Source organism: Ranitomeya variabilis, chromosome 2 (genome assembly GCF_051348905.1).
Source record: "Ranitomeya variabilis isolate aRanVar5 chromosome 2, aRanVar5.hap1, whole genome shotgun sequence".
Lineage (NCBI taxonomy): Eukaryota > Metazoa > Chordata > Amphibia > Anura > Dendrobatidae > Ranitomeya > Ranitomeya variabilis.
The window spans coordinates 110,714,121-110,726,410 of record NC_135233.1 but is presented as its reverse complement, the minus strand read 5'-3'; the positions used below and the strand labels follow the sequence as shown (position 1 = coordinate 110,726,410).

General features: G+C 41.7%; 1 protein-coding gene across 3 annotated transcripts in view; it reads left to right on the top strand.

Moving 5' to 3' along the window:
* Positions 1-12,290, top strand: part of DTD1 (D-aminoacyl-tRNA deacylase 1) — a 258,513-nt gene that overhangs the window by 157,777 nt on the left and 88,446 nt on the right. Inside the window, exon 6 of one of the 3 annotated variants that reach the window (XM_077282813.1) lies at positions 7,727-7,879. The exons of 1 other annotated variant lie outside the window; for it this stretch is intronic. The gene's annotated coding sequence lies outside the window, so the exon portion shown is untranslated. Of the gene's footprint in view, positions 1-1,202; positions 5,252-7,726; positions 7,880-12,290 lie in introns of those variants that run through there. One more of the 3 variants, XM_077282812.1, reaches the window with a different exon arrangement.

Below are 12,290 nucleotides of genomic sequence, written 5' to 3'. Positions count from 1 at the left end.
AGAATGGGGGCACAGAGCTTATATTGAAAGCACCACTCCAGCACTGCAAAATAACACTGGAGTGCTGCTTTAAAATCCCATGGGAGAACTATAACTCCCAGCATGTCCTGCAGATCCTATGACATGCTGGGAGTTATAGTTCACTAAAGGAGTGGCAGAGCGCTTTATTGTGTTTTGGAAAGACTAACCTCTTAATTGTGGCAGCCAGCCACTGTGGTGAGGTGAAAGCATCCCATGGCTGCACACACAGAGCCCTCCCTCTTGTTACCTTTCAACAGCACAGGTAATGGAAGCCAGCAGATTCTAGTGTTGGAGTCTGAAGGACCTGTGATGATGTCAAGAAGAGGGAGGGCTCTGTGCTGCCATGTGATGATCCAGCCCGCCCATTTCTGACATCATCACAGGTCCTCCTTGTGCACACTGCACAGCACTCAGCTCCAGCCCAGGCAGGTACACAGCGATCTCCTCTCCCCCGGACCCTGCCGCTGCTGCCTCCTTCTCCCCCAGACACATGGATCTCCCCAGCTGCTGCTGGAATCAGCCCTGGGGAAACCATGTGTGTTGCTGCTTAAGTGCAGTATTCATTTGCTGCTCCCGGCTCACTGCTCAGCTGATAGGTGGGCAGGGAGTAGCTAATGAATATTCACTGCACTTAATCATCAGGACCACATGGTTTCCCCAGCGCTGATTCCCGGCAGTGGGGACATTTTTCTGCCTCCTGAAGTGGGATAACAGTGCGATCCCACTTGCTGCTGCCCCCCTCCCCACATGCTACATCCCTACCATAAGACGCACCCACACTTTCCTCCCAAATGTGGGGGAAAAAAAGTGCGTCTTATGGTCAGAAAAATACGGTAGTCATCTTGCATTCTGTTTCTCACTATGTGCTTTGATAATCTGCTTAGTGTCCTGTCATTTGTACTCACCTTCCTATCTCAATACCGGTATCCATAGAGAAAAATGAATTTTTGTGACAGCCATAAAAAAGTCAAATAAATAAGGTAAACATCCAATGAAGCATACCAAGTCAATATATTCCATATTGGAAAGCATAAAAATAACGCTTTAGTAGACCTGCTTTACTTCCTTTTTATTGACTTTAGATAAATTATCATCAAATCTGAATATGTCTCCTTACTTTTTACAATGTTTTGGCTAATCTTCTTTGTCCTGTCAATATAATATGTGTGTTTCTCTTCCAGGATTCCAAAAACCTGGAGAAAATTTCCTTAGGGACCAAAGCATTGGTGTTCTTATGGAATACAGCACAGTATATGCAATATCTGTTGTTTGTGCTTGCTGTTTTGGTAGAGTTGTACTTCTAGAAATGTGTTATGTCCATTGCTGTGGTTTAGGTTTATCTGCATAATTAGCCATGCTCTAAAATAAGAAGTGGAGTTTCCTTGATCCACTCATAGTTGCTTTTAAAGGGATTGTCCAGGCAAAGTAAAACTTTGCCAAAAGATGTACCAAAAATAACAAAAAAAAACTTAGATAGACTTGCCTACCGGCATCCGTGTTGATCCAATGCAGTTACACCAGCCACTGAACCGCTGCAGCATATGATTGACTACAGCAATCAGGTGACTTTGAGCAGTACATTATTATAAAACATCACATGACTGCTCATGTCACCTTACCGATGCAGCCAATCACTGGCTGCAGTAGTAGTAGTAATCACTGCTTCCTGTGTCTATGCAGAACATGGACCAGCCTGTGCTGGGTCCTAGTGGATGCCAGTATTATAAGTGAGTAATACAGAGTTTTGTTTTTTATATACCCCATCTCTTGAGCAAAGTTTTATTTTGCCCGGACAACCCCTTTAGGCTTTTCAGTCTGATCAGGACAATCCCCTTTCATGAGACAGCTCTAAGGACAGAATGTTCCAACATCGAGAGAATGACTACTGAAAACCTTGGTGATAGCCGACAATCACTGATGTCCCTCCATAGCTGTAACAGTTGATTCCTGGAATTCTTAAGTACTTATAACTAGGGTTGAGCGAAATGGATCGGATATTTTCAAAAATCGATGACTTTCAGCAAAGTCGGGTTTCATGAAACCCGACCCGATCCCACTGTGGGATCGGCCATGCGGTCGGCGATCTTCGCGCCAAAGTCGCGTTTCATATGACGCTTTCCCCGCCATTTTTCAGCCAATGAAGGAGTGTGGGCAGCGTGATGACATAGGTTCCGGCTTGCTTTCTGCGGCGTCACAGGCGGAAAACCGCCATATTACCGTTTGGGATGTAGCAATTTCCACAGCCCAAAACAAACTTTGCTTTGTAGGGACGAGAAAGAGAGAGAGAGAGACTGACTGACTTTGCTCCCCCACTGACTTTCATTGGGTTTCGTGTTTCGGTCGATCCCCGACTTTGCGCGATAATCGGACGATTTGACTCGACTTTTGACAAAGTCGGGTTTCGCAAAACCCGACTCGATCCTAAAAAAGTTAAAGTCGCTCAACCCTGCTTATAACTGTAATCGACCCGGAAATTTACCAGTGTCTTCATATTTTCTACTGAGGAAGTGTAGCACTGCTTCCATTGCAGTCAATAGACTACCATGTATAATAAATGTAGCAAACTTTAAATTTGGCACTTCATTTGTTACATACCTTAATATAGCAAACTTTAAGGGGTTTTATCCAGCCTTAAAAAAATTACAGCAAATGTAATAAGAAAAGGGTAAAATACGCTCACTTCTCTCTTCCACTGACAAAGCGCAGAAGCATCACGAGTGTGTCATATTGCTAAAGAAGATCATATACGGCACTACGGTATTCAGGATGCACAAGTAGGGGTCCACTCCATATCCCAGCATGGATTAAAGAACTCAGCACTCCATTATGTAGAGCAGTTTAGATAATTTATTCATATGCAACCCAAAATACAAATAGGATCTAAGGGGTAAATGCTTCTGAGATTACTCCATGTCTGGAGTTTTTATCGATTTGCAAAGAATGTAATTTGCAAACACAGGAATTGTTTCTATTTAAAGTTTGGCTGGTTTACTGCAGTCCTCAAATACAGCTTTGGTCTGGCATAAGGTAAAACAAAAGGTAACAGATTCATACAATAGTGCTAGTTAGGCAACCTGGATTAGAGTCCAGCTTCTTAGTCCTTTTAGCAAAGGCGTTCTAATCCAGGAGATCTGCATCCTCCACACACAGCTCTGGAGTTCACAGCTCTGGAGTTCACAACTCCAGGCACACCCACCACCGAATTACTCAGAAGGCTGACTATTTACCTTCTAAACCCCACTTTGGGGAGGAGATATGCTGAACAGCCTCCCACCTACTCTTCAGCTGTTCACTTAAAAAGCTAGCCCTTAAAATAACCGATTAACCCCTCTCAGCACTTAGTGTGATGGAGCAATTTCCCTAGATTGATATGATTGAAGCTAACAACCTCAGTGATACATATCTCCCATCCAGTGCTTTACAAATGACTTTGTCACAATATATATTTTCTTATTTTACATTTTAAAAATTACAAAAGGAACATGAGTTGATGCAAAAGTTTGGGTACCCTGCACGGTTAATAACCAATAGCGCCGCATTTTGAAAGTATCACAGCTTGTAAACACTTTTTGTAGCCAGCCAAGAGATTTTCAGTTCTTGTTTGAGGTGTTTTCATCTATTCTTTCTTGGAAAATTCTTCCTGTTCTGTGAGATTCCTGGGTCGTCTTGCATGCACTGCTTTGAAAATCTGTGGCTAGACCTCAAAATAGATGTTAATTTCAGGGGACTGTGAGGGCCATAGTAAAACCTTCAACTTGTACCTTTTTTAAATTGTAATTTTTATTGAAAATTTTTCAAATTTTACAGGAAAATAAAAAGAATTAGGCATTTTAGATTTTTCATTATCATTTTATAGGTTAACAACCAGTCTTATACTATAGTAATAGTTAAACATTTTCAAGTACTGTAGATAAAGAGTAAAATTTTACAAACAAACACACAGACTCAGACAAAAGGAAAGGGGTGAGGGAAATTATATGAAATGTTACGACCTAGTTACCAACTCATAGAGGTCATATATTTAACATGGACCAAAAAGAATCTCAAGGAGACCAAACTAGGTTAAATCTCTCTACAGTATTGTCATTAAGTGTTCCAGGTATTCAAAGTTCCTGATATCTTTGCTGCAAGAATATGGATCTAGTTGGGAAGGTGGAGAGGTTTGCTTCCAATGTTAGGCAATCAAACAGCGTGCTGCTGTTAACATGTGTAAGAGCAATCTAATGGAAAATTTGAAATATAGAACCTCTAGACAGGATGCAATGCCAGCTAAGGGAAGGAATAGATGGATTCATTTTATATAAAAATGTATGCGTATGGTACCAGAGATGAAGGATTTTGTACTGATTTTCTTTGTATGAAATACATGATGCAGTCTTGGCTGCTCTGGTCCAAACATTTCTCCATTCTACTACGGTCAGTGTTTTACCCAGATATTCCTCCCATTTGAGCATATGAGAGTGTCTAGTTAGGGAATCTGTGTCTGGAGCCTGTAGAATATTGTAAATACTAGATAATAAACCTTTTGTTGTTGAACTATTTTTGCACAGTCTCTCGAAGGAGGTAAGAATGGAGGTTTGTAGACCGTGGAATAATGATGAGGCAAAGTGCCTAATTTTAATATATTTAAATAATGTAAGAGAATGGAGAGAGAACTTTGTTTTCAGCTCATCATAGGAATGTAGAATTTGTGTTTTATAGTTAATTATTTCAGCAAAGTTAAACAAGCCAGATTGAGTCCATACTCCGGTAAATGACTGGGTTAAACTTTCAGGGAAATTCGGATGAAAAAGGAAGGAAGTAAGGGCAGAATTCATTGATGTCAGATTGAATCTTTTAGAGCAAACTCTCCATATATTTCTGGTGTGCATCATTGGACCCAATAGGTCTATTGACCCGGGGAAAGTATACCCAATCCAGATCAGGGAGTTGGGGTGAGCTGGGGCAATCCATTTTGTATAGGCAGGTTTAGAAGACCACGATGGGATCATGCCTAGGTGCGGTGTCTAATAATAATGAACAAAATTAGGTTCTGCTAGACCTCCCATTTTTTATCAGCTTGCACTTTTTTTTTTTTTGTATCAATTAGTGTTTATTGAAGATTTCCAAAACAATACAGTGCAGTCAAACAGTAATAACAGTAACAGAGGTCAACTAAAAATGACCAGAAATAAGTAAGTAGAAAACAAAACCAATCAGAAAGAAGTAGGAAGTAGTGGAGAGAAGCGGGGGGAAGGGTAGGTACGGTAGGGGGAGTAGGGGGAATAGGGGGGGAGGGGGAGGAAAGGAGTATAGGCATTCACAAGACATTATCTAGCAGTTCAGTTATAGACAAGGGGTCCTGGCAAACTGTGTCAGAATAAGAATATTACAAACACAAAAACCGACATATCAATTATGCTTACTTATTTATTCCCACTCAAGTAAACGGTCAAACAAGGTGGTGCGGGTCAATAGAGGAATGACCACTATGTAACCAAGGGTGCCAAATATTTTGTCTTTTGGTTTTGGCAGTCATGGAGTGAGCCAAGGCGAGTTCATATTGGCAGTGGACATTAAAGGGACTCTGTCACCCCCTCCAGCCATTAGAAAGTAAAAGAGCCACCTTGTGCAGCAGTAATGCTGCATTCTGACAAGGTGGCTCTTTAAGTTATTGGTGCAGTCAAAGCAGAAATAAAGCGTTTTATAATTTCGCAAAAATACCTGTGTTTAGCCCTGGAGGCAGGTCTTAACCCCCCTGCTGCACACGCCACACTGCCGTCACTCAAGGCTTCTTTGGCGCCGAGCGCCACCCCCTCCGCGCTGTTTTCAAATCAAATCCGGCGCCTGCGCTGTTTTGTTCTGCTTGGGGCAGGCGCAGTGAACGCTGCCCGTCTGACCGCAGATGCAGTCTCGCAAGACCGCCTGTGCGGCCACCCAGCTTGTGAATCCCAGCCCCGCACTGTGCATAATGCATAACACAGTGCGGGGCTGGGATTCACAAGCCCCAGGCAGAACAAAACAGCGCAGGCGCCGGATTTGATTTGAAAACAGCGTGGAGGGGGCGGCGCCCGGCGCCGAAGAAGCCTCGAGTGACGGCAGTGTGGCGCGTGCAGCAGGGGGGTAAAGACCTGCCTCCAGGGCTAAAGACAGGTATTTTTGCGAAATTATAAAATGCTTTATTTCTGCTTTGACTGCACCAATAACTAAAAGAGCCACCTTGTCAGAATGCAGCATTACTGCTGCACAAGTGGCTCTTTTAGTTTCTAATGGCTGGAAGGGGTGACAGAGTCCCTTTAAGTTTATTAATTCACTAATATTGGGAGAATTAGTGTAGCTTGCACTTTTTGAAGTAGTCTGTTGTGTATTTTGATGTGTGCTTAGGATCGTTATCCATTTGTAGAAGCCATCCTCTTTTCAACTTCAGCTTTTTTACAGATGGCGTTATGTTTGCATCAAGAATTTCTTGAAATTTTCATTGAATCCATTCTTCACTCTACCTGTGAAATGTTCCCTGTGCCATTTGCTGCAACACAACCTCAAAACTTGATTGCTCCCCCCTCCATGCTTACTGATTGGTGAGATTCTATTTTAATCTCATAGGTCCACAGGACTTGTTTCCAAAATGCATCAGGCTTGTTTAGATATGCTTTTGCATACTTCTGACTGTGAATTTGACAGTGAGGATGCAGGAGAGGTTTTCTTCTGATGACTCGTTCATTATGGCCATAATTGTGCAGATGTCTCTGAACGCTAGAACAATCCCACTTCTCCAGAGTCTGCTAAATCTTTCTGTCATGCTCTCTCCTGCTTTGTGGGCCTCTACCATTTTCATTTTCAGAGTGCTATGCAGCTGCTTAGAGGAACACATGGCTGCTGTTTTTGGCACAAGATTAGAGGCTAGGTTTTTATAAAGCTGGGAAATTTAATCACCTGGCCTTTCCCAATAATAATTAAGTTTAATTAAGGCCTGAAACCTTGGTCAAAGTTATATGAGCACACAAATCTCCAAGGGTGTCCAAACTTTTGCATTGGTCAATTTTCCTTTTTGTAATTTTTAAAATGTAAAAAATTACAGTGTTTTTTTTGCATACAATACGAAGGAAATCTGCCAACTTTAGCTTTACGCCTTTTAGGGATCATTTCATCTTCAACTTGATTAACTGTTCTCAATAACAGTAATTTTGACCAGGGGGGCCCAAACATTTGCATACCACCATATGCCTCAGTAGGGCATATAGCCAGGTAAGTTCCTAAAGTGGGCAATTCCTTAAAATAGATCTCCATGTAAAAGAGAACATGGATACCCCAAGTGTTCAATGAAGGGTAACAGTTCCAAACCACGAGATACAATTAGTACTAACTGTCAAGTTCCTACTACCCATGCTATCAATTGGAGTAATCAAAAGTTTCTAAAATGTGTAGCCCTTTACAAGTTGAGAATTTAGTTTCTGGATCAGGGTTATATTTCCAAAGATAATACCTGGACTCCTACAATATTGGATGAGGTCCATCTTGCTTTATTTCTACTTCAAACCTTTACTGCCTGCATGTTAGGGTTGTGATTCATCTCAATCTCTTATGGTATCCAGTAGGCCTTCTGACGAATCTAGAAAAATATCAACTAAGGAGTAAATATTATTAATAAACATATGATCATAATGCTGGGTGCTCTAAGTGCTGAAATAAGGTTAACCTACATAGACATTTGATTTTTTTTTTCCAGGGAGGTGTAGACAGCAAGACCACAAGGACAAGAGGGTTTTTGTAATTAATTTCATGATGGATGGAGGTCACTTTCCTTACATTGTGCTTGTCTTGTTGTGAAGCTAAAGCTTGTATGATGCGGGCTGTGTAATAAAATGTGTTATATTTTGAATGACGACTTTACTTTGATTTTGTGGGGTGATGAAAGGCCTATTAGAGTGAGAAGAAAAACGTACGCATTAATGAGTGCACTGAGACAGTTCTCATTTGTCGTTAACTAAAGTAACGGAAAAAATAAAGCAGTTAGATAGAGAGGGAATGGTAGTGAATTTTTAATTAAAGTATATTAGAAAAGAGGTTAGATTATTACATTAAATAAAGCTGATATCAGATGATGTGACATTTAGACTGTGTGCACACGTTGCATTTTTTATGCATTTCTGCCGCGTTTTATTTGCCATAGCAGAAACGCTTAAAAACCGCATTCCCATGCAATCCTATGGATTCCGTAGTTGCTGTGCCCATGCTGTGGATTTTCCTGCTGCGGAATCGCATAGCTGTAAAATCCGCAGCATGTTCATTATTTCTGTGGAATCGCAGCGATTCTGCCGCCATAGGATTACATTGAACGCTCACGTTACGCATGTGGCTATGCCCACCATGCGTAAAGTGAGCGCTTCATGTGCGGATGGTACCACCCAGGGTTTGGAGGAGAGGAGACTCTCCTTCAGGCCCTGGGATCCGTAGTCATGTAAAAAAAAGAATTAAAATAATAAATAGGGATATACTTACCTTCTGATGGCCCGCGGCGGCTTCCGTTCCCAGGGATGCATTGCGTGAATCACGCGACCATGACGTCACAAAGGTCCTTCGCGCAAAGCATCCCTGGGAACGGCACGTACCGGGAGCGCCGCTGAGGAGATCGAAGGCCGTCGGAAGGTGAGAATAACCATATTTTTTATTTTTTAAATTATTTTTAACATTCTATCTTTTACTATTGATGCTGCATAGGCAGCATCAATAGTAAAAAGTTGGTCACATTTGTCAAGAGCTATGCTTGACAAGTGTGACCAACCTGTCAATCACTTTTCCAAGCCTTGGGAAACGCAAGCATTCTGCAAGCTAAAAACGCTTGTGTTTTGTGGGAAAACGCATGTGAATTCCGCATGCGTTTTGCCCACAGCAGGGAGTTGCGGAAATGCTGTGGACATTTTCGCAGCATGTCTGCAACGTGGGCACATAGCCTTAAGATCACACAGGTTATAAATCCTTAAAGCTGACACTGACCCAACAGTTGTGGATGAACCCCATAAATGTTTGCTGTTTTGGTATGCTTAAAGGAATTGTCTTCCTTGATCTCCCTCTAGTCTTGTACTTCCTGATCCTTCCGGACAGACATATGACCACTGCAGCTTTGCAGAAACTACAGAGACCTGTGATTGCTGCAGTAAATTACTGTCCTAGGACCTGCTGTGACCAACGATTGCCTGCAGTGCACTCATACCTGTCCAGTGTAGGACTGGGAAATATCAGAATGGGGCATATGGAGGATCAGTAGTGTGAACTGAATATTATTTATTCAATTATTTTAAATAATTATGATTTACACCACTTCATTTAAAATGTGGCTGAGCAAACCCTTTAACATGGTGTAGAGATTAGACTGAAAGAATCCATTGTATCTTTCTCTTGAGACGTCTGGCTTATCAGCAAGAAACTTGAGCAAGTTGACATTTCCTTTTTATGCACGCATTCCTTCTGTTATTATAGCCTTTTACCTACATACTAGAGGTTGTAAATTTCACAGTATAGATAAGCTTTGTAAGAGAATGTGAAATAATGAGCGCTTGTGCGCATGTCTGCAAATGCATAACTCTTTTTCTTTATAAAGGAGGGGTAAAGCCCAGAGAGTCAGACGCGCTCCTGAGCTTCCCCTGTATATGATCACACAATACTTTGTTTGCGTGTCATTTACCTGGAAGCTTACCTCCAGTAAGCCAGGGACTGAGAAGGACTTAACATTTCTTTGGCGCATCGAACAGGGACCTGAGATAAGAGTATTTGCTCGAGATTTACCTGCGGATACGGACAACGGAGATCTGGGATAATGGACGGCAAATGAACTGAAAAACCTGGCCAGGTAAGAGACATTATTAGTTCTCTTTTATCTGCCCTGTATTATCCGAAAGATCTCTATGAGCCGTGTCACGCTGGGTTAGTCTAGTAGTGAGTAGATACCTATAAAACTCGGGTTACCATATTGTATAGACTTATGAGTCCTGTCCCTGGCAGTGTGTGAACAGTGTGAAGGTTGTGGTATGTTGTGAAAGAAGAGCAAAAGTGCGTAGAAAAATAAGCCGAAATAGTTGGGGTATAAGCCTTATACACGGAGGTCAGCCTAACTGGGTCATGTGGTTGCGTCCTTCTGGGAGACCTCCGCCCATGCTTGACTATTCATTAAGTGCTTAACCTCCTTCATTTCTGGATAAGGTTTGATAGAATGAGCCCAGGACGCGGGTTTTCATGAGCCTGGGACAAGTATGCTAACTGACACAGAAAGTTTTGTGATCTGTATGGTGTTGCTGGGTCTGTCTGTGTGCATAATAGCACTTAAGTACGTCCTGCATATTAGAAGAAACGGAGCAGACGAGCCCTTCAATATTTTAGCTCCCTAGGAGAGAAGGCAACGAGACATCACCATAGAGTAAGTGATTGTCCAAACGTCACCTAGGGTAGTCATAGCTAATATTGAAAAGAAAAATGGGAAATAAACAGACCAAAACTGTCTTAGGACAAGTGGAAGCAGCAGATATCATACAGGAAAGATGTGGAAAGACAGTCAGAAGGCAGATTAGAAGGGTAAGAGGAAAATTGGGAATTTCAGAAGCACTTATGTTCAGTACAGAATGGGAAAGACTGAGTAAAGAACGAGGTGGAATTATCAAAGACAATGGGTGGGAAGAAATCATACATTGTATGATAGAGGTCTCATTAGGACCTAAATGTTTTGCATCCAGATTTTTGTATGCCAGAGGTGCCCCAACATGTCTGTTAGGAACTGATGTACTAAAGAAATTAGAAGCTAACATCAATTTTAGGGAAGATGGCACAGTTATGTTGACTATCCCTGATGATGCAGAATCATTAGAACAATATGTCAGAATTCAGGCTTTTGAGGATTATACTGAAGAAAAAGAGTACAACACAGATCTAGACCTCTCAACGGTCCCAGAAACACTGTGGGCACAGGGTGACACTGATGTGGGATTATTGCATATTTCTCCTGTAAAATTATCTGTGCAACCAGGAGCTGTTCTCCCACAGCTCAGACAATACCCTGTGAGTGCCCAGCAGGAATTAGCGATTACAAAACAGATAGAGGGATATAGAGAGAAAGGAGTTCTGGTAGAGATACAATCACCTGCTAACACTCCTCTGTATCCAGTCAAGAAGAGAACTCTTGATAAGGGTTCCATGCCCAAATATCGTATGGTACATGATCTAAGAGAAATAAACAAAGTTCTAGATCCAATCACCCCAGTTGTACCCAATCCTCATACGTTACTATCACAGATACCAGCCAGTTCTCAAGTGTTTACTGTAATAGATCTTTCAAATGCATTTTTCTCGGTTCCTTTACACCAAGATAGTTGGCATTTGTTTGCATTTACATTTAAGGGCAAACAGTTGGCGTGGACACGCCTTCCACAGGGAATGATACACTCCCCTACTCTTTATTCAAATGCCCTACAAACAGTTCTTCAAAGGTTTGAACCTGAATCACAGGTAGTAATTTTGCAGTATGTGGATGACCTACTACTTTGCTGCCCAGATCTAGAAACTGCAGAAAGGTCCACTGTGAGTTTACTATGTTTTCTAGAAAAAGAAGGGTGTAAAGTGAATAGACAAAAGCTACAAGTTTGTCAGACCAAAGTGGTCTTTCTAGGTCATTGCATTTCTCAAGGTAAAAAGCATCTTACACCTCAAAGAACTGAAGCAATAAGACAGATGAATGAGCCTAGAAATCATAAACAGCTACGAGCATTTTTAGGAATAGTGTCTCATTGTAGACAATGGATTATACATGCCAGTCAACTAATGCAACCACTGTATGACTGTGTAAAAAGTGAACCTTATTTGTTGACAAAAGAAGGTCAGATTTCGTTCCAACAATTAAAAGATGCCCTTGTTTCAGCTCCAGCGTTAGGGCTACCAGACTACACCAAACCATTTCAGCTTATGGCTGCAGAAGTTGATTCCCATGCTACAGGAGTTCTTACCCAGAAGCATGCAGGGAAACAAAGACCAGTTGCATATCTTTCAGCAAGGTTAGATCCAGTAGCCAGGGCAGCGCCAACCTGTGTACGTGTGGTTGTTGCTGTCTCACTATTGTTGGACAAAGCATCAGAAATTGTCCTAGAGCATCCACTCACAGTTCAAACTACACATGATGTTTATGGGATATTAAACCAGGTCCAACCAAAACACATTTCCATGGCCAGACATTTGCGGCTACAGTGTTCTTTGCTGCTCCCCTCTACTATCACATTTGCAAGGCTTCAGACTCTCAATTTAGCAACACT